This window comes from Mytilus edulis, chromosome 4 (assembly GCF_963676685.1).
Source record: "Mytilus edulis chromosome 4, xbMytEdul2.2, whole genome shotgun sequence".
NCBI lineage: Eukaryota > Metazoa > Mollusca > Bivalvia > Mytilida > Mytilidae > Mytilus > Mytilus edulis.
The window spans coordinates 38,133,153-38,156,056 of record NC_092347.1 but is presented as its reverse complement, the minus strand read 5'-3'; the positions used below and the strand labels follow the sequence as shown (position 1 = coordinate 38,156,056).

At 31.2% G+C, this 22,904-nt stretch overlaps 1 protein-coding gene and 1 long non-coding RNA gene across 2 annotated transcripts in view; one reads left to right on the top strand and one right to left on the bottom strand.

The window, feature by feature from the left end:
* The first annotated feature begins 6,013 nt into the window (after positions 1–6,013).
* Positions 6,014–22,904, top strand: part of LOC139521845 (uncharacterized) — a 29,867-nt gene continuing 12,976 nt past the window's right edge. Inside the window, exon 1 of the mRNA XM_071315501.1 lies at positions 6,014–6,182. The gene's annotated coding sequence lies outside the window, so the exon portion shown is untranslated. The remainder of the gene's footprint in view (positions 6,183–22,904) is intronic.
* On the bottom strand, positions 14,202–18,463 carry LOC139521846 (uncharacterized). The gene is made up of 3 exons (XR_011664078.1): positions 18,206–18,463; positions 15,993–16,191; positions 14,202–14,591 (listed from the first exon to the last, which is right to left on the bottom strand). It is a non-coding gene; the product is annotated as an uncharacterized lncRNA (long non-coding RNA).

Here is a 22,904-nt window from a genome sequence, read left to right as displayed (position 1 = left end):
AGACTAATTCAAACACAAACCATTGAGCAAACCAATTACTTGTATTTGTATGCACCGAAAATCCGTTTCAGTTAAAATGATATAAATTTGAAATGTAAACCTTTTAAAACATGGAATCAATACATTGTCGTGAAACACTTGATAAACTAACAAGGAAACGACTTTTATTGTGATTTAAATTAATGCGCTGTGTAAATAAGAGATATATGTCATGCAAAATAAATTTAATTCGGTTTAGGTGGATAAGAACACACAAGCATCGAAAAATATAACAGTACATATTTTGTTGTTTTCTTCTTTAAACTATCGAATATAAGAATATGTTTCGTCTTGAAACATTACCGACTATACAAAATTCAAAGAGGACTAAGCACATGCCATTATCTCTAAAAAAAATAATGTTAATGTATATGGGTACATGTAATTTTATTCAGAACCAAGTGCCTGTCAACTAAAGGCAGAAATCCTATGTGTTGATGACAATACACTTTGAACATTGTTAGCTATATCTACCGACGAACGCAGACGGTAAGGTAAGCTGAGAGAATAACCCAACGTGTACTTATCAAATTATATATACATCTTCTAATATATATTGTGTGTAGATTTTGATATGTAATATAAAGAATAAATTTGTACACAAATTATACTTAATACAATTAGATTTGCCATACTCTCTCTGATTGGGTATTGTATAAATGACTAGAGTTTTTGGACAAGCAATGCTCATAAAAATAAGAAGATGTGGTATTATTATCAATGAGACAACTCTCCATTTGTGTTCAAATGAAGTTGATGCAAGCAATTATGGGTAACTGTGTGGCCTACAACAAAGAGAAAACCCATACAGTAAAGTCGGTTATAAATGTGGCGGGTTAAACATGATTTTGCCGGAGTCCTCTATACCCTTACCTTCCATTGTACAGTGGTGTAACAGCACAACATAACGAAAAACTGTAAAAATCAGTTTAAAAAGGGCTAATGCTTCAGATCTATACAAAACAAAACAAAAAACTTCCAACAAAACACAAATACCGGACGTGTCAGGGTATCTATCTATCCCTAGTCCATGACAACAAAAAGACACTAATTACTAGGCCTTGTTACGTTCGCCTGTTTTATTTTGAAGCATAATACTAACGAATGTGGAAGTCAAAGTTTAGAACGAAACTAAAAATTAAAGGGTAGCAATCATGACGACATACAGCAATCATTAAAATATACAAACTATACTCCAATTAGTAATGTGTCGAGGTGACACCGTTCTCCTTAAACTGCTTATCCCTCAAAGAAGAAAAATATTGGTTTGCTTAATCGGGGTGTTATTTTTTTTATTAGTATTTATTATTCAAGTTTAAGTCAATATCTTACATTTTATTTTTCAAAGTATACAAAAGACTTCTGATAAATAAAGCCGTTAAATGGGTGTGCAATTAAATGCCGTTACACAACAATTGAAAAAAAAAGATTTATTTAAATCCCATAGTGAAGTTTGGTAAAACACAATAGGAGCTAATGAATGAAATAATTGTGTACCATAGTACATATTGTGTATTGATGTACTTGTTTTAAAAATACAATTTATATATGCCATGAACATAATAAATTATCAAAAAGGATCATTCTGAGCGCATGCCAATATGTATTTAATCTAAAATAGATAACGTAGTGGAATGTCTCGGACTAGTTGTGGAGTTCATAGTATAAATTGCTACAAAATATTAACGGATTGTTCAGAAAATTATTAGAAGGTGAGTTTAAAATTTAGCTCAATTTTTATTTGATAGAAAATATTGCTTTGATTTATAAGCCGGGGAAATGGAGGTTGATGCATTAGAGCTAAGATACAATTTGATATGTTAAATATGTGTTGCAATGCTAAGATTACATAAGTACAATCTAATGCTGATTAACTGTCATTGGTTCAGTATATTCTTACTCGACATTTGCAAGATGTTGAAGCACGATTTCTTACATATGTACAGAATTTAAACAATTTTAGTACCTATTTCCGTAGAGTTTACCCTCGATAGTTTTTGTCTGCTTTTGGGGCCCTATCTTGATGCATGTCTGAATCTGCTCAATCATATAAAAAAATTATGCTAACATCATATTTTAGGCTTCAAGTGTCAAAACTCCAAAAAAGACATTATAACTTAGAAACTACATGAACACTACTTTAATGCAAACATGAAGTTACTTGAAGAGATTTGTTTTGATTAATTGATAGTTGTTTACTTTACGTCCAGTGGCGAATATGTCGTGCTTGTTTAAGACGATTATGGATTAGCAAACTGCATGGAATTGCGTAACTTTTATTATTCATTTTCATAATTTAATAAAGTTTATTTCAAAAGAAAACTTGCGTATCATTTAATATTGTGACAAAATATCCTTTTTGATTAGGCATTTTTTAATATTGAGATACTGTAACATATATCAATGACCAGATATCAAAATTAATCAAGTTAAAAAAATGTATTTCTTATTAGAGAAGAGATTGATGACAATTTGTAAGGAAATTAAAAATCACTGCATCTATCTGGCAAACACCGTTCTTTTACTAACCTGGTATCTTTGATAACTATTAGCATGTCGAAATGAACTATTATAATATATGGTTTATTTGTGTATTTCTCTATCCTGAATGTTTAGCATTTTTTGTACTGTAGTCCCGTCATGTAATATTGTCATTTTAGTTCAAGTTATATTTAACATTGTTATACAAGCGCGAGGTTTGCCTGGCCATAAAAAAGTTCAACCCACTATTTTTTTTAATGTTCTGTACCAAGTCAGGAAAAGGGCAGTTATTACATTATCTTAAAGTTCATTTCTGTGTGTGTTGCATTGTCGTTTTTTTTTTTTTTTTTGCACTTCAGTGTTTCTGTTGTTCCGTTGTTTTCCTCTTATAATTGATGTTTTCCCGCGGTTTTAGTTTGTAACCCGGATTTGTTTTCTCTCAATCGATTTATGACTTTCAAACAGCAGTATACTACTGTTGCCTTTACTTATTCGAGCAAAAATATTATAATTTGGATATTCCAAATCATGGGGCAAGCAAGTGCCATTATTTCTATCACAAGTACCACCGAAAAATAAGCATTTTTATAAGTTGTATATGTAAAAGGGCGTCATATGGTACATGTATTTGATTTTCTTCGTTAAAGACCTCTTAATCATGGACTTTAAATTCAAATACTTCATAAAATATACAATTTATTTGAGATTACATGTTTATTCTTTCTAATTTATTTGGTGTTTTGATTGTTTGACACCTAATTATAAAGTCTCTACATGTTATTGAATCGAAATTAAATTGAACAAGAAGAATTCTTGTTAGACTGTGCCAAGACATGTTTAATTTCTATTTATCATTTGGTATTCCGACTGAATATAAAAAGAAGCTAATGGAGACAAACCAAGAACAATAAAAATATATAATTTGATCATTGTTGTCCCAAATTAAACATGTCTGTTTGATAAGGTTTTCGTCTCATTAGAGTCACACCATATTTTTGAACGTAACTATTTACATGTAAGGCATGCTTATCTTCTAGATAACTTAAAAATATATTAAGGTTTATGTACCCTTCTGTAGCCATTTTTGTACGAATTTTTCAAACCTCAATTGTATCAAAACTAAAGATATAATAAATAATAGAGATAGGCCATTTAGTACATGTTCCAAGGGGAAACTTGATCCAAAGCATTATTTTTTACTGTTTCATTGCATTTGATAGAAAAAGAGGACTTTGTGGCAAATAAATCAAGATTTTTATCGAAAATCCACAGCCTTTAATACAGAGATTTTTGTTATAAAATTTGAAACATAAATTACTCACTTGATTTTCTATGATGTGATAGTGTTTATTTTTTACAAAAAGTTCTAAGTAACCTGTAAATTCCAAAACACCTCGTGCTGAGTCACTAAAGTCGAGCGCACCCTAAAAGGTGTACTTGATTTTGGCCATATTTATACTTGTCTTAACCAATAACTACATTTATAAACTTGTTTTAAGGAAATCTATGCTAGCACTGCATGCAATAATGCTATATCTATCAGTCATCAAATTGCCAAATATGAGAGTACAAGGATAAAAGCTGTGGATTTTCTATAAAAATCTTGATTTATTTGCCACAAAGTCCTCTTTTTCTATTAAATGCAATGGAACAGTAAAAAATAATGCTTTGCATCATGTTTCCCCTTGGAATATGTACAAAATGGCATATCTCTATTATTCATAATATCTGTAGTTTTGATACAATTAAAGTTTGAAAAGTTCGTACAAAAATGGCTACAGAAGGGTACATAAACCTTAAAATTTTCATCAGATAAGGCTGACTTGACTAAAATGAATTTTGCCTTTTCATGAGACCCTTTGTAGTAAGATAGCTTCTCATTTATATTCAGGCACTTATACAGGCTTCTTCCGGGTATGAACTTTCTTGATGAAGGTCACCAAAATAAAGCGACAATAATTAATTAATCATTTATTTATTTTCATTTTGCATGCAAATTTCCGTCGTTGCTTTTCGTGTGGGTGCACTCGACTCCGATCTTAATTGACTACGACTGTCAGTTTTCCTTTCGAAGGTCGGTGATTTTCTCTGGGCACTCCTGCTTCCTTCACAAATAAAAACTGGCCGCCACGAAATAGCCCGGCTAAATGCGGTGCTTAAAAGTGGCGTTAAAACACCAAAAATCAAAATACAATCTCATCTAAAGACGGTCTTCCATTTTTGAGGATATAAGGCTTTATTCAAAGGAAGGATATAAATTAATGTTAATGAGACAAAATTCATAAAATACCAATATCTAAAAGGGACAACACTTACATGTACGCTGCGTTTTTCTTTCTTGCATTTTATCAGTCATGGATAGGAACAAAAGTCATGCTAACAGTTTACGCATTGCTTCAATGTCACATAGATATTATAGCTGTGATATAACAAAATTTTTATAGACTTAATTTTTCTTATACATTATCAAGTTATGACCCCTTTACTTGTACTAGTTGTTTTGTGAAGACAGTTTTGGTCCATTTTTTTCTTAAATTTAGGACAGATTTTAGCATAATTAGCTCTGGTCGCCATCCCTAATCCAGAGTGTTTTGGTTTTTTTTATGTTTCTCTGAATTCTAAACATTGGTACCTCCATGTTAGATCGTAGTTTGCAGCTAATATTTTTTTTTAAAGCTTTTACTATTAAAAAATAAGAACAAAGTCATTGTATTTCTACAAATTCCCCAACATGTGCTGACTTTGGAGCCTATAATTTACAATCATAAAGATATGTGTATACCAAACATTAGGGATTTTAAATGAAATGGACCCATTGAAGAACCAAGTTGTGGTCTCTGTGATATTTATAATATCAAAGTTGAAATTCATTAACCATATCTCCAAAAAGTGAACTTTGTAATTAAATCAGTCTTTGCCGATTTTTCAAAGCATAACAAATACAAACAAAAAGAATAAAAGATAATCGTAGCGTTGCATCATCAAGTTTGTTCTATCGTGATGATGATACCTCGAAGATTTGTAACCCTCATCTTCTTTTTTTCATTATTTGCATTAAACAGATTTGACAAGGAGAAATAATGGCATATTTTCCCAGTAACTCAATAACCTAATTAAAATCATGACAAGAATGAGAAAATGGATCAAAACGTATGAAATATTAGATGTCCAAATTTGCAGATTTTTAATAAAGAAGATATAATATTGTTCAATATGCCTTGTATATTATATCAAATATCGCAATCCGAGTAAACACAAGGTACATATAGTTCTTCAATTGGAATCAAATCACAAAAGACCTGATCCTCTTTTGATAAGCATGAATAGAAGTTGTGATACTATCTAACTTTAAAATGACACAGCACATGACCATTCTTAAACTTTAAATACTCTTTATTGTTCTGATTTTACATATCTTTTCTATGTCTTGTGTTTTTTTGCTAAATAGAATACATGTCTTCGTCTTATATGTATTAAAATTGACGGTTACATGGATTAATATCATGCAATTGATCAAACGACTTAATGTCGTTCGAGTCTAAAGCTAGAAGGTCGTAGTTAGTTGTTTTAAGAATTCTAAACCAACTGGACATCATTTATTTTCTCCGGCTCATATTGGATTTATTTGATTGAACTGCATGGAGTCATTCTAGAAATCTGTGGTAAGCTTGTTCATTTCTTTTCTTTTTAATAATCAAGCACATAATATTGGTTCCCGTACATTTGATATGTTTTAATTATGCATGAGAAAGTAGGGGAGGGGCTCAATACACAAAACTTTCGTGCGCAGCAAAACCAAATTTACCTAAACAGGGGAGCATGTGATTACTTTTGATGTCATTATTTGTTGCTTGGAATAGTTGCAATCTTATGGTTAATGCATTACATAATCTGAAAATTAATTTTACAGTCAAAATGCATCAATAAGTTCAATCTAATTCAAATACTACCACTGGTTCCTGGGTCAACATTTGTTATATAAATGAATGAATGCAAATACTAAGACACTGGTTCCTTGATCAAAATTGGTTATATACATTTGTAAATGTTTAAAACTCGCTTCAGTTTGGAAGTATCATTTGTAAATCAATATTTCAATTTTGTTTTTAACCGGATTTTTGTGACAAAAATGTCGGTTATTGAATTGGGGATGTACGGCGGGCGGGCGGGCGGGCGGCAATCAAATGTTGTCCGTGCATTAACACATGAACCGTTCAACCAAAGCTTTTAAAATTTTAATATGTTGTTACTGACAACTAAATGAAGGTCAAGTTCAATAATGGCGATTTTGACTTTTACCGTTCAGGAGTTATGGTTCTTGAAAGATTGAAAAATGGAGTTTCCAGTCGTGTCCTTGAATTTACTCATGAACTGTTCTACCAAAGCTTCCCAAATTTTAATATGTTGTTACTGATGACAAAATGGAGGTCAAGTTCAATAATGACGATCGTTCAGGAGTTATGGTTCTTGAAAGATTGAAAAATGGAGTTTCCAGTCGTGTTCGTGCATTTACGCATGGACTGTTCTACCAAAGCTTCACTAATTTTAATATGTTGTTACTGATGACAAAATAGAGGTCAAGTTCAATAATGACGATTTTGACTTTTACCGTTCAGGAGTTATGGTTCTTGAAAGATTGAAAAATGGTGTTTCCAGTCGTGTCCGTGCATTTTCTCATGAACTATTTAACCAAAGCTTTTAAAATTTTATATGTTGTTACTGATGACAAAATAGAGGTCAAGTTCAATAATGACGATTTTCACTTTCACCATTCATCAGTAATGGTTCTTGTGATATTTCCAGGACACAAATAAATGTTAATAAATCCGGTTTGCTGTCGTTGTGACAGCCTCTTGTTTACATGACTAATTCGAATGTATTACTTGCACTTGTGTCAATCTTATACTTATTTCTGACTGTGTATTTTTTGGCGTCAGACGTTGGGCAGTATCGGTCAATCAAATCATAATTCTATAGGTATTACGAAAGATGTGTTCTATATGTAATCAAAATGGGGTAGTAAGTTTTATTTTAAATACTATAAAAGATATTGCATTCATAAATTTACAAAAGTTGTCCCTTATCAAATACACTGCTTTAGAAATAAAACATGTTCGGAAAGAAAAAATATCTTGTGGTGCTTAAGATGCATCAAAACCAACACAACAGAACCTTCAATTAGAGAACAGTTAACATCGTCTAATAGTGTCAACTATGTTTTAGGTAGTTACAATCTTAGTTTTAATACAAATACCATTTAAATCATGCCAGTACCGAAGAAGTACTAGTTAATTAACTTCTGTTCTGATGATATCGAGGATATATAACCTTGCTTTACATGTAAGTTTGATTGCACTTATAAATGTAGTACTATCAATCTGTATCATTCTATATCTAGCTCTTTAAATTTACCACACCAAACTGTTCTAGAAGCATCTTGACTCCCTTCGCCCGTCCGTCAGACTTTGGAACGAAAAATTTGATTCGTCAAACTTTTCTTGCCTTCTATATATGGAAGGGAATGATTGTATAAATGGTCTAGCTTTATAATGTTTAGTTGTATCGTGTAGACAAATGTAACCTCTGCCGAGCGTCCACTTCAAGCTTGCCGATAGTTTGGAATTTTACATCACTTATTGTACATGGAACATTTTTGTCAAAGTTCGTTTGGCTTCAATGAAAGGAACGACCACATTTCTTTGATGTGTTGGGCTTTTGAGTTCAGAATTTTTGTGATTTTTTTACATGCTCCAGTATACATGATTTGCATGCAATAAAGCAGGTCCGGACCCGGTATTGGTCTTGTTCTCATTTGTAGTTACATTTGATATGTGAATCTCTCTAACAATCAAATGTATATATCTAGCAGCAGTTACGCCTTTGTGAATATGCCTGAGAATTTCTTGGTAATTAGTAACTATAGTCATGATCATACACCTAGAAAACGCTCAACATTAATCACGAAAAGAAAACATTACAAGGAATATTTGATGAATTAATAAATATGTACATGCATATTTAACAAGCAAATCAATAACTTCTTAGGATATGCCAACATTTTTTTCTTTGGCTTTATCTATTTACTTGATAGATCTCTGGGTTGTTTCGTTTCGAACCCGTTATAGATAACAAAACTAGATCTAGAATAAATTTTAAAAACCGAATTTAAATAAATAAGAAACATAAACATATTTAACTTGGAATGATAAACATTTGTGATGATGACATTTTTAATTGAATTAATATTTTAAAGATATAGGTCGAGGTCACCAGGAAAATAAAATCGTGTATATTTGGCCTTAGTCATTTTTTTCTTCCAAATGTGAAGTTTTGGTTATTTCTATATTTGACTTATATTGATTCAATGTTATAGTTCTACAACCTTCATGTAACAAGTACGACAAGGTATAGTTGATTAAATATTTGGATAAGATTTTCATGTCTTAACTGTAATTTATTAGTTACTGTATTTCAGTTTTCATACCTTTGGAAAGCTACAGTATATACAGATATTTAAAATTATAATTGATAAACATGTATATGCTATCTACTGAAAATGGATTACATTGCACATTTTTATAATTTATTGTCAAATCTGTATAGCACTAGTAGAAAGTCGTGTGTTGTAGGTACTTAAATTCTATGAATTAAACGATATTTTTATCATTTTTTGGCAGCATTTTTGGTTGATCTAAAACTTACTCTTCAGTGATTAATTACATGTATGCACAGCTGTTTTGTTGCTTTTCATTCGATGCTACAAATCTTCTAGTTTTTGATATAAATATTATGTGCTATAAGATTCAGTAAAGGGAAAGGGTGCTTTACAGCAATCCTTTTGTTGAAAATTTGGTTGTTCTATTTGTAACAGTCGAAAAAATCTCATAGCCAAATGTGTATATGTAAACTGCAGAATTAATCATGATACATTGTGATGAAAATGTACTGGACGTTTATCACCAATAAAAAAGACACACTTAAAAATGTCATCGCCAAATTGATGGATATTAGGAAATATCTTATTTTTCTATGAATACATCGTTCTGTAAGCGATTAAAATATTGCAACCGGATATTAAAGGGACACTTGCTGTCAACTCATGTTCACAGAATTGACTCAAATTTTTATATATGATTTATAACATATTAAAACGTATATCAAATTGATAAAAAGTCTAAAATAAACAATTTACAATGCATAGGATCGATAATAAGTATCAACATTTGGTGTCTCGAACCGTCGTGACCCCTGAATACTGCCGGCGGTCATATCGCTGGATATAAACATAAATATAGAAATAAATAGATAAGTAGCGAGCTCGTGCAATAGGATTTTTCTAGGTCTGTTTGATTTCATATTAAATATTATATTGTTTCATTTCAATGTTGACCTTTTTTTCATTTTAATAACTGATTACGAATAATTCATGCGTAGCCCATCTCTAACTAAGGGGTTTAATATAAGTTTATATGAATACGGATTCAATAAGGGCAAATTATTCACGTCACTTCCAAGTGAATAATTCACCAGCGATATTTCGTATCTAATCTTTACATAATTGAACCTACTTGCTTTTAAAACCGAATTTTTATTTCACTATTTCACCTTCAGTAATGATTGATAAAAATAATATATTTTATTTATTTTGTATCTCCTAGCCATTCCCCCTTTAAGCAAAAAATAATAAAATCAATATATTTGAGAAAATTCAGGTATGATTTTTTCACCATGTACATGTATTCACGAAAGTCCTGTGCCGCAATTTTATTCACTAGTGATAATTAATAAACTTCAATATATCTTTGAACTTATAAAAGAAAATGATAGTCATTATCGCGGCATAGAACTGAAAATAAATGTTTATGCACTAAACAATTTTGCTTTTATGAGATATCAATTAAGGACTAAGCGAATTGAAAGTTTGCCCTTTAAAATGATTCATTTCCATTGAGTATTGCCACCTACCGTTTAAATATTAAGAGTACTAAATTAAATACACTGTGTAAATACATTTGGGTAATTAAATGCACTTATTGTACACGTTTCGGCAAACTGTCAACAAAAAACTTAGGATGAACAAATACATTAATAGAATAATGAAAAAGAGAAAATATATTTTTATGTAAAATTCAATTTCTTTCAATGTATATGGTAAAAATATTCATAAATTGATGAGGTACTTTAAAAAAAAAAACGAGTGATTTCAAACATTCTGCATGTACATGTAGTTAATGACCTTTTTGAAATTTGTCGTCACATGACGAAGAAATGTCTAGTTATAATTAATCAATTTTCCAGTTTCTTATGTACCTATCATGAATAGATACATGCCATTTCATGATTTCAAAAGTTTGTGAATTTCTTAGTTTTATGCATACCTGGTACAACTAGAGACATGCGCTCTGAACATACACACTTTCAATTTTTGACGTGTGAAACGCCCAATGTATATAATTAGTTATCAAAGGTACCAGGATTATAGTTTAGTACGCCATACGCGCGTTTCGTCTACATAAGACTCATCAGTGACGCTCATATCAAAATATTTATAAAGCCAAACAAGAACAAAGATGAAGAGCATTGAGCATCCAAAATTCCTAAAAGTTGTGCCAAATACGGCTAAGGTAATCTATGCCTGGGATAAGAAAATCCTTAGTTTTTCGAAAAATTCAAAGTTTTGTAAACAGGAAATTTATAAAAATGACCACATTATTGATATTCATGTCTACTGGGCTGGTGATACCTATTAATGATATCAGAAATTACTAAAAAGCAGACGAAACCAGTCACCTACCCACAACTGACTCCTCGGATGTGATGAACAGACGTTCAAACAACGACAGTAAAAACAGTTAAATACAATCATAAAAAATTTTACAACCAGTTTTACTTTCTCAAAAATCTCCTGTTTTTATTTTTTTTATAAAGACCATATGTCCATAAATATCATTGATTGATTTACCGTTTGATTTATGCCACATTATCATATGAGACAATACAGACCATATAACATATAGAACCCGCATAACACAGCTGCAAACACGACGACCACTAACTTGGACAAAAAATAAAAGCCAACCTACCGAATTGGACTTGTCAACGGGTTTAAATTGTTGCTAGCATAAGCAACATTTTCACCTTTCCAGAGCACATGAGAACTCGGGGGGGGGGGGGGGGGGTGAGAACGCCCCCACTTTCTGACGCTGTTAATGTTCCTCATTCTTAGTTTTCTATGTTGTGGTTTGTATACTGATGTTTGTCTTTTTGGTCTTTTTTTTTTTTTTTTTGCCATTGCGTTTTCAGTTTATTTTTTAACTTATAATAAAATTGAGAATGGAAATGGGGAATGTGCCAAAGAGACAACAACCCGACCATAATAATAATACTTTATTCCGAAAGCAATACAGCTTATAGGATACATATACACAATTTTACACCAATATAAGAATTTCACAAGAGATATATAGTAAATATAAATATAAGGTGTGCATGAAAGAACATATAATACATAATACATAATACAAAATACAAAATACGAGCGGAGAATGATATGATACTTAAATAAAGTGAGAACAAAAATATTATTTACTGCAATTAAATTCTAAGTTTTTCAGCAGATTTTAGAAATATACCTAAGTTATTCAATTCTTTAATATTTCTGACAGATAACAACTGGATAAGTTTGAATGTAGAAGGATTTCTCCAATAATACTTTTTTATATACTTTTCTCGAATCTGACTATATTTTTTACATTCAAGTATAAAATGGTATTCATCTTCAATAGAGCTAGTATTACAATTTGTACATAGTCTATTATTTTTATCAACATTATAATATCTACCTGTTTCTATACTTAATATATGAGCTGATATACGATATTTACAAATGTATGGTTTGTATATATAATTTACAGGTCTATCTAAATAAAATTGCAATGTGTGTGTACAATACATGTATCTATACAAATGACATTTATTTGAATTCTCAAAAAACATAGTTGCTTCACTAATGAATGCACCAAGCATTCTTTCTTTTAATTGCGATAGAAAAATATCTTTACAATCTACACTTTGGTTCAACCAAACATAATTAAATCCATATCTTAACAAAATATCTCTAATTTTACAACACCAGTTGTGTTTATCGTTCTTTTTAATAAAACTTATGTCATACATCTCATCATAGCTATTCTTTAATATACAATTTTCTGTACTCAAAATCTTAATCCAATATTTGACCATTCTATACTGCCTTTCAATGTACATTGGCAATCTACCTAATTCACAATAAACCATATTAGTTACAGCACTCATTTTGACTTTAAGAATACGTTTTAAAAAATACAAATGAACTTTTTCAATATTTGGTGCCATATGAAATCCCCATATTTCCGAGCAATAATTCAGTATACTTGCTACATAAGTATCAAATAATGACAACAAAGTTTCAGGATTATAATAATCATCATGTATTTTATTGAATATACTAAACACAGCCTTTTTACCCTGTTCTGATAGTTTCTTTTGAGTATTTGCAAAGTTACCAGTATAATAAAATAAAATTCCCAAATACATGAACTCGTTACATACATCAATAGCCTTTCCATTAATATACCATTGCTCTTCTGGTCTAATTTTCCCTCTGTTTCTAAAAATTACAATTTTGGTTTTTGAAAAATTTATGTACAAATCATACTTATTTGAATAAACATTTACAGCATCGATCATCTTTTGTAGATCAGTAATACTTTCACTAAATAAAACCATATCGTCAGCGTACATTAACAAATACAAATTTAACATTTTAAGTTCATATGATTTACAATTTTGTGTAATAAGTTCTATCTCCATATCATTGACATATAATGAGTACAACAGAGGAGATAAGGATTCCCCTTGCATTAGACCAACTGTACATTCAAAAAATTCAGAAAATTTTCCATTAAGTTTTACACAGGTTTTTAATTTGCTATACATAGATTTAATGACATTTAAAAGTCTACCAGTTACTCCACATCTGACTAATCTTTGCCACAATTTGTAATGTGTGACACTATCAAAAGCTCTAGTGTAATCTACAAAGCAACAGTATAAACGTTTAACACTGGACACTTTTAATTTGCAAAACACTCATTTGCAAATCCGCCGCCGCCTCAAACAAGAGCTACAATATCATGTATATAACCAAAATGTGCAGAATTACATGGGATTCAATAATTTCATTGGTTTTCTACAGTTACTTTCATATTTATTTTGCAATTTGAATTATAAAAACATGGGATTTTCAATATCCCATGGGACAGGGCAAAATCCCATGGGATTTACCATTATCCCATGGGATTTTGGTTAAATCCCATGGGATTTTTTTTTATCCCATGGGATTATTGTAGTCCCATGGGATATTTGTTGTCCCATGGGACAAAAAAAATCCCATGGGATTTTTATTATCCCATGGGATTTTTAATATCCCATGGGACAAATTAAAATCCTATGGGATTCTAATTGTAAATATATAGATATGAATAAACAGTAATGTGTATGTTACAATGTATTCTATTTGGTAGTAAATTATTATAAGATGAATCTTTTTAATTGAATATCTTTTTTTCTTGGGAAATGTTAATTTAGCATATTGTTCTTTAACTGTTCAAAACTAAACTTTTAAACAACAAAGCAGATAATGTAAGTATCAATATATGTTTATTCATGAATTATAGAATACTTTCTTGAAACACAATTATTTGCCATTTGAAATCAATAAAAACTCTATTGTTAGGCTTAACATACTAGTAGCTATTTAAGTAAATCTATTTTTTTCACAATATCCCTCAACACAAAACATTAATAGTTTCTTATCATCCAGCATTGTTTGATGGTATAGTCCACTTTTTGGACATTCAGCACAGAACTTTGACATTATTGTGGTTTCAATATTTTTTTGAATTTAAAAGAACTTCAAATCATTGACTGAGTGATGAAAATAATAACTGATCCAACTTTTTTCTTTGAATTTATTCTGGTCTTGTTTCTATGTTTTCTCCATTTATTTTAGGTGGTGAATTTCAATCCTTCTGAAAAAGAACCAATAAAATCTAAAGTAATGGATTATACAAAATTGTTTTCATACATGTAGCAATAATATGATTTTCAATAAAAATAGCTATGCGGTATGGATTTTACTGATTGTTAAAGGTTGTCCAGTGTCATCAGTTGCTAACGGCCTACATCCTTTGGTCTCTGATGGAGGGTTGTCAAATTAGCAATATACCACATCTTCCTATTCTAATACCATATAACAATCAATTAATTTATTCTTCTTTATAAAATTTGGGTATTTTCCCAAGTTATATACATAATATATATATATACTGTAAATTCAGAATTAATGCAAGTTTTTTTTTATTGCGAAAAATGCAAAAGAGTTGTAAACTCAATAATTTAAACTCGTATTATGAAATATTTTATATGGATTAAACAGGATTTTTCAAAATCGTAAAATTTAAAATCGCATAAAATGACAGAATCGCAATAATAAATGCACGCAATAATTTATGAATTTTACAGTATAAAGATCAATGTTAAAAGTTAAAACTTTAGACAACTATAATAACTTTCCATTATTCACAAGAATTTGCAATATATTATACAAAATGCAGACAACAGAAACAATATTTCTTTAAGCTTTTGAAGTTCAGACAGATTTCAATTTGTGTTTTATTTCAATGAAAAAATACCTTGAACATATTGGAAATTATAACATTGATACAAACAAAATATGTATGTTTTATCCTTTTTTTTTTGTGTTGTTGGCTTGCTGTCTCATTTTAATATACATTTAAACATACATCAATAATCTTCTTCTTTATTAAAAGTAAAAATGGGATATTTTTGATTTTGATATCCCAAAACATTATAGTTCTATCACATAACTTATTACCAAGTTCAAAAACACCAATGTGTTTGATATTAATTTTAAGACATGTATAAATGTTCCAGACCATATCAGTATTCGGATCTTACTTTTATGGTCCAGAACTTACAGTCCCACCATATGTGTACAGTCAGACCATTTAAGTATACTTGTACTGTCTGGTACCAGCTCAACCAAACCTGTGTTTTTATTTTAACTGCAATTAAACTTTTTGTATTAATCTATTAAAGATTTCAGTTATGTTGATCTGTACTGTACATTTGTTTGTAATAAACTTGACCAACTTCTTAAAATTGGGCAGACTGTATGCGTACAGTCCAAATACTTGTTTGTTCTGGAACATAAACATGATTAACAAGCATTTGGCAGGATGTCATGCTAAAATCCCATTAATATTAGTACTAAATTTTGAGTATATACATGTAAATCCACAAGTTACTTACTGAAATTCATGGTGAACACTCACCAAAAACTTACAATTTAGAGGAAAGACTGGAAAGATGAATGCACTAACACTATCAAAACAGAGCATAAAACTTACCGAAAAACAAGATGTTTTACATTTATCCAGGAGCAGGATAATTGAAAAGTTGTTTTTTTCTTTCTCTGCTGTCCATCATATAACCTTTGAATTCATTCATGCAAAATATGAAAATCTGCAAAGGTAAGACCTAGAACCTCAACTTATCCACATTTTGAATTTTGAACTGCATACTTGTCCTTTTCATCTTGCTGACAACCTAAACATAAAAAAATGATAAAAACATAATTCTAGATTGATTTTGTGTTTTATTTTTGTTGGTACATGTACAAACAATTTTCCCAACTTTAAAACGAAAACATCATCACCAAAGAGGAGGTCATACTAACCTCCGAAATATTTAAACAAACCGAAATTATTACTTGATTAAGATCTTGTCGTAAATTAATGGCATAGATACTCTTATTTTTGAAAACTTGATGTCTATTGCATACTTATATTCCTTTGTACGAAAATCAAATCAAATATATTTTTACGAGAGTATGCATATTAAGATGGATTCCATGGACTTTAATGTAAGCATGATTAATTTTACAGTCACTGACAGTTTTTCAGCTCTATGTGTACATTTTCAGAGAATCTTGCAATACTGTATATTCTGATATTCAGAACTTATTGTGAGGTTTTTATTAATACAACTGAAAGCTGTATCTCGTTTTCATTTCTGATACATATTTATGAGCTGAAGACCAGTGCCGAATTTTTCTCACTGCATTGAAGACCCATAGGTGACCTTCGGCCGTTGTCTGCTCTTTGATTGGGTTGTTGTCTCTTTGTCAAATTCCCAGTTTCCACTTCCCATTTTATATCATGTGTGCTGATTTTTCTCAAATAACAATATTCAATCATGCAATTTTGTCTATTATTGAAAATACGATAAGCAAAAATAAATGCACAAAAAATTTAACATTGTTATATATATGTAAAAGACTTTTTTTTAAATTCAAAACAGTTGCCTACACTGTTAATTTCCTTGTTTGATTTCATATTTTTAAAGCCTTTATAGCTAGCTAGATGGTATGCCGGGGCGGATCCAGCCATTTTAAAAAGGGGGGTTCCCAACCCAAGACAAAGGGGATGATCCTATATTCATTTGATTTGTTTTATTGTCTCATACAAGAATATATATGGTTTGACGGTGGGGATCAGGGATCCTGAAATTTTTTCACCTAACCACTGGATGACAGGGGATCTCAACCATTTAAAAGTTTCTCAAACATGTGGGGGTGGGGGTGAACCCCATGGACTCTCCCTATATTTCCTTTGATTTGTTTTATTGTTCTATACAAGAATATATAAATATGGTTTAGGGGTGGGGATCTTGACCGTTTACAAGTTTTCAAACTAGAGGGGGTGGGACTTTTATTTTATTTCATTATTAATTTTATTGTCCCCGACAAGAATATATATGGTTTAGGGGTGGGGGTCTGGATCGTTCACAAGATAATAGCACATTCTCAAATTGAACAGAGTGGGGTAACCCCCAAAGACCTCCTTTTAATTTCATTTGATTTGTTTTATCGTCCCATTCAAGAATATATATGGTTTAGGGATGGGGATCTGGACCGTTTACAAGATAATAGCATATTCTCAAATTGAAAGGGGTGGGGATTACCTCCCATGGACTCACCCTCCCTTCTTTCTTCCCCCCGAAATACCTTTTAATAAGCCCCAATGCACAGATAGTTCACAGTATTTTCCCTTGATTTACACTAAAGAATATACACTATACAGGTGTAATTTTTTTTTAAAAAGATAATACAACTGAAGACCACCCTGACCACAGTGGTGGATCCAGAATTTTTCATAAGTGGGGCCCACCGACTGCCTAAGAGGGGTCTGCTCCTGCCATGACTCAGTGATTCCATATATAATCAACCAATTCTTTTCCCAAACAGGGGGCCCTGAACTCCTGATTCCCCCTTTTTTTTCCTCATTTCAATCACCCTGATATAAATTTAGTTTTATCACTTACAATAGGAATGGTTTGAATTCCCCAATAATTCTTATACCATTAATATCAACATATTTCATTTTTGATAAATGAAAGGCAAAAGTTTTCTATGGGTAGAAATGGATAGTGGGAAGCTTTCAGATTCACACCATGCCGGTGGCTGTGTTCAAAGTGCTGGGTTTTTATGACCCTCGTTGTTTGCGGACTAACTATTTAGGCCAGTGGTGGATAATAGTGTGCGTGCATTAATCTTCTATACCTTCTTTATCAATATATTCAAATACTGACGGCAAGTGTTGTAATGATGTATCAATTTCTTTTTGAAATCACCGTGCTATTTACATGTGGGATCGAGAATGCAGGGGAAGGAAACTTGTCAATTATGTTTATTTCTAAGCCAAAATAAAATGAGCCGCCGTAAAATTAACCTTGGGTAATAACAGTGCATGTAAGGCTCGTCTCGGAGGGGTGTCTTTTTTTCTGTCTTCTTTTTATGCCCCACCTACGATAGTAGAGGGGCATTATGTTTTCTGGTCTGTTCGTTCGTCCTGTTTCAGGTTAAAGTTTTTGGTCGAGGTAGTTTTTGATGAAGTTGAAGTCCAATCAACCTGAAACTTAGTATATATGTTCCTTATGGTATGATCTTTCTAATTTTAATGTCAAATTAGAGTTCTTACCCCAATTTCACGGTCCACTGAACATAGAAAATGATAGTGCGAGTGGGGCATCCGTGTACTGGGGACACATTCTTGTTTTAGTTATATTTTTAATAACTTACACTTTTTTCCATTATTCTCTTTCTTTCACTATTCTTTATTCCTTTTTTTTCTTTGTCCTTTGTTCTCTATTCTGTTAATTAACATCCATACCCTCTTATGTGTATGTGGACTTACTGTAGTTTATTTTTTAGTTCTGGCAGAGATATTAGATACAATATATATGTCTCTGGTTCTGGTATTATGCGATAAGTCAATTTCTTTTTCATGCAGTGTCATGAAATATAATGGTTTTATGCATATCAGCCAAGATTGTGCGCAACATTTTAATAAACAATTCAACACTATATATACACGTTATGTGAATTTTATTAAAATCGATGAAGAACATGAATTTGGCAGCTAGTGCCCCTTAAACAGGTAAAGTTCAATTAACAAATTCTGATCTACTGGCATTCAACACCAAATTACTTACTTGCTGTATATTGATAAATGTGATTGTATATTGTCAATACCTCAACATCGAGAATACGTCATGTGAGGTGTTGGTCGCTACGTTTGATACGGGGTCAAAGGTTGCGGCTTCGAGACAGAGAAAAACATCCAGGTAAAAAGTGTAGAATTTTGTTTTTGAAAATTTGAGTATTTTCCTAAAAAGTACTTAATTCCGTTCATCTAATTGTAAATTTTCCAAAAAAAAGTACTTATTTCCGTTCATCTATTATGGGTATAAACTAAACTGAACAAGAAAAGTATTAGTAAACAGACAGAAAGTCCGACGTTGAATTAATTATTTTACAATTAATTGTTTAAATATATGTGAGAATGTTTTAGGCGAATTTTCTTTAATTACAGATAAATGTATTTTAGGTTCAGGAAATGATTTATTCTTCGGGTACGTCTAAACAACCGCTCAGGACCTCCTGAGTGCACTCAGGACATACAAAGTGCACTCAGGACCCATTACCGTAATCATATCTGCACACATGATGGATGTTAATATTCGTTATACGCTTCTTATTTTAGAGTTAAATTTTGGTAGAAGTTGAAATCGCAGGGGCGGATCCAGCCATTTTAAAAAGGGGGGGTCCTAACCCAGGGCAAAAAAAGGGGGGGGGGGTTCAACTACATGTCCCCATTCAAATGCATTGATCGGCCAAAAAAAGGGGGGTTCCAAACCCCCCCCCCCCCCCCCCCCGGAACCCCCCTCCCCCCTCTGGATCCGCGCCTGAATCGAACTTAGATAGATATGTTAATTCTTATAAAATAATGAGGGCACGTGTCACTGTTTACACAACTACTGAGCCATGAATTATCCAATCAACAAAATTGATTGGATTATCTTTATTGTTTTTTAGGAATTGTATTGTTTAGTTCAGTTTTACCTTTAACATGAATTTGCATATAGAAAAAATAAAACATATATCTCATTCGATGTGCTTTTTCAGTTTATTTTTCATGATGACGGGTAAATTAATTTGTTGTGTTTTGCAGTTCACGAATAAAGAAAATTATTTTATAGTTGCGTTTTTTTTCTGTAACAAGTTCGATTTTTGTTTTTCAGTGTGATTCTTTTCTCTATCTCTCTCTCTAAATCAAGTTTTTAAACAAACACAATGTTGACTGAATATCAAATTTTATTACATTTGTATATCTTTATTCTCAACAAACCATTATACAAGAGAAGACAATTATGTACAATATTCAGTTTAACCTTAACGGAAATCTGTGCACGAAGACTTAGTCGTGGTTTGAACGGATTTCGTGTCAATAAACTGTCTTCGAAATAGTCTTTCTTTGTTAATGTTTGTGTCATTTTGGTCTTTTGTGGATAGTTGTCTCATTATCAATCATACCACATCTTCTTTTTTAAAATTTCTCGCTACTACAATCTAACTTACATATTTTTTAGAAATAATTATACCCAAAATATCATAATTTTCAAAAAACGGAGACGAAAACGGAGACAAGTTCATTTTCAGAATTTATTTTCGCATTGAAATTCGTTTCAGGCTTGTGAAACTGGACAAAACGACTTTAATTAGAGAAAAAAAACTTAATAAAAACGGATTTCTTAAAATATTCGTATAACTCAAAAATAAAATTCCTGGACAAGTTCGATAAAAAAGAGAAATAACATCTAACTACATGTATATGAGTTTGATTGTTTGAAAAGTACGGCTTTTACCGTTTAGAACGGATTCCATATACAAAACTTTAATTAATATAAATTCTTTTAAAGTATGAACATTTATAATTATTTCCCTTTTCAAACTCGTGCAAAGAATTAATTACTGGTCCAGGACATGATAATAAAATTAAGAATAAAACTTAAAAATTTATGGAACGAAATTTTAATAAAAGACGGAAATCTTAAAACATCGTGATATTCATTCTAGACGTCACAATATTACTTCCCGCATGGTCACACTGTACTAACAACACAATGTATAAAACAACAATAAAGATAATCCAATTAATTTTGTTGATTGGATAATTCATGGCTCAGTAGTTGTGTAATCAGTGACACGTGCCCTTATTATTTTCTAAGAATTACAAATTCTACCAAATTTAACTCTAAAATAAGAAGCGTATAAAGAATATATGCATCCATCCTGTGTGCGATGACTATAAAGGGTCCTGAGTGCACTTCGTATGTCATGAGTGCAATCAGGAGGTCCTTCAAGCGGTGTTTAGACGTACCGTTATTCTTCTGGAAGCTTCAATTTTTTCTTATCAATAACTTTTACACAAGGAGACATTTTTTTTTTGACAGCATGAACCCCAGTTAATGAGCAAACACAAATTAAGAACGAAAATCGTTTACAATTAAATTTTATAGAAGGAAAAAGGGGGGGGGGAATTTTATTTACGCTCACATACTTTTAAACAGATTTGCATATGTAAGCTCTCTTAATGTTAAATTATTTCAGGAGTTTTGAAAAAAAGAATATTATATACAGTTTAATTTCGACTAAAATAGTGATTCTTTTTATAGATTTGGTACCTCAGTTTCGACTCAACATTTCATTTTGAATTGTTAGATGGCAAACTCTTTAGGCGAATATTGTATCTGTTCTTTATTTAATTATGGTGATATTGGCGATAATATTCATTATAACAAGGCCTTGTACAAATCCTTGATTATAGAATGTTTGGTAATATAAAAAGACGAAAGTAGACAAACCCTAATTATGCAGGGTTTCACAAGTTGATCTCCAAGCGGCCCACATTTAACATATAATAGTACTAAGATCTATATTTTTCAACGTTTTCAAAATGAAATAACTTGAATTGAAAATTTCCCAACTGTGAAAATTTGTTATTTCTAAACGTCTTTAATTATTATTTCGGAAAAAAAAATTATTTAGCATATTCATATATTTTCATAATTTTTTCCGAGGAAACCTTTTTTTTTGCAAAGTTTACTTCTATATGTTTTTAACCATCACCAGCGACTTATTCTCTGCCATCACCAATTAGTCCTAATTATTAAAGATCAATTGCCCAAATTCAAATGATGATTGGTATATCGTATTGAATATGACCATCGGTCATCCGTGACGTATCCCAAATAACGACGCATGCCGATAGATAGATCATAGTTTATTAATTAGCGTCTCGCAATTTAAATTTCATCAAGGGGACTTAATTAAACCAGTTACTATACAAATCTTGAAAAAACGATGTACATGTACTTTTTAATATTTTTAAAACAAATTACGAAAACGTTTAGTGTAAAAATCACCGAATATAAATGTTTCTTTCTTGCAGGTTTTGGCATTTGTAAATAACATTAACGTTTTGGAATTCTAATGCAAAAGACAGTCGATTCAAACTGAAATAACTTCTTTAAAGATGGTTTGATTTTTTCAGAGACACATGTATTATATATGTCTCAATACATGTATTATATGTCTCTGATTTTATCAAAACAAAAATTACAAAATTATAAAATATGTTAGTTATCGAATGTATACCCTGAACTCTTACTATTATATATACATGTCCTAAGTTACTTAATGTCCTGTGTGCAACCAGGAGATCCTGAACGGTTTTTAAACGTACCATTATTTTATATGCATATATTCAAAGCTGTTCTTAATTATATGCATACTAGGTATCAGTGGCGGATCCAGGGGGAGGGTTTCGGGGGTTGGAACCACCCCTTTTTTTGAACGATCAATGTATTTGAATGGGGACATATGGTTGGAACCACCCCCTCCCCCTTTTGTCCTGGGT